Consider the following 1,114-nt stretch of genomic DNA (forward strand, 5'->3'; position numbering starts at 1 on the left):
TAATTATCAAAAGATTTAGGTAATTTTTTAGCCTTGCCACTAACCGAAAAGGGATCACTTTGACGGCATCGGCTAACTTAACATATGCAGGTAACTTTTAGTGTGTCTAGTACACAAACACATATAGAAAGGATATATGGATATGGATATATATATATATATATATATATATATATATATATATATATATATATATATATATATAAATATATATATAATCTGTTAATTTCCGGGGAAAAAAGTCCTAATATCCTAATAATTATAGTAATTAAAATATTATCCTAATAAGAGCTAACAGCCAGTCCTGTATATAGCATGTAAACTATTTTGGAACCTTTCCATTACTAAAACATAAATTTACTGTACCTTGATGAACACTTGCAGTAATACACAACACAAAAAATTACTGTACAGCAATATGAACAATATGGTGTATATGTCATTTTTGTGGTGTTAAAGGTGTGAAAAGAGGGTGTGCAATTAGGGTAATGGGTCCATCGAAATACATAAGTTAATGAGGGGTTTCTGAAATCTGGAAAATTCTAGGGATGTACATATCTACAAAGCAGGTTCGCAATCTAACCAAATGCAATGAACAGTCTACAAAACAGTGTTAAGCTTGTAGATGTAAACAGTACAAGAATGATAACACCAACCATATATCTCTCTATACATTTGCATTGTAGAACTTACTTGAAATAGACACTCCAGATAGGAAATAACCAGAGATGTGTAGCCTTGAGATGTCTCTCCCACTCTGAGCTTGTACCACTCTGCTTACACAATAATACTGCAAGGCAAGCAGGTTTGGCAGTTTTAGTATACAGATGTGGTTTTGAATTCTTTGCATTTTCTTTTTCGTTTTGTCTAGAATATTTCCTTTTACTGTGCTGTTAACATTTTTGAGCTAATAGTGCTCTGTAATTAAATTATGTTTTTGAATCATCCCTGCCTAGGTTTGTATGGCCATTTGTATTGTTACAAGATTTAATTGCAATATTTATTTACTAAGTTTAGGTTGTAAGTAAATAGCGCTTACAAGAAATTGATTTCAGAATGATGCGCCTACGCCATTTTCGGCGTAAGTGAACATTGAAATGGCCGTAGAGGCAAA

At 32.1% G+C, this 1,114-nt stretch overlaps 1 long non-coding RNA gene across 2 annotated transcripts in view; it reads right to left on the bottom strand.

Moving 5' to 3' along the window:
• Nucleotides 1-791, bottom strand: part of LOC142161506 (uncharacterized) — a 60,777-nt gene extending 59,986 nt beyond the window's left edge. For both annotated transcript variants that reach the window (XR_012693419.1, XR_012693420.1), the window contains exon 1: nt 694-791. This is a non-coding gene — a long non-coding RNA (uncharacterized LOC142161506). The remainder of the gene's footprint in view (nt 1-693) is intronic.
• Nucleotides 792-1,114: the final 323 nt, after the last annotated feature.

This window comes from Mixophyes fleayi, chromosome 6 (genome assembly GCF_038048845.1).
Source record: "Mixophyes fleayi isolate aMixFle1 chromosome 6, aMixFle1.hap1, whole genome shotgun sequence".
NCBI classification, from domain to species: Eukaryota; Metazoa; Chordata; class Amphibia; order Anura; family Limnodynastidae; genus Mixophyes; species Mixophyes fleayi.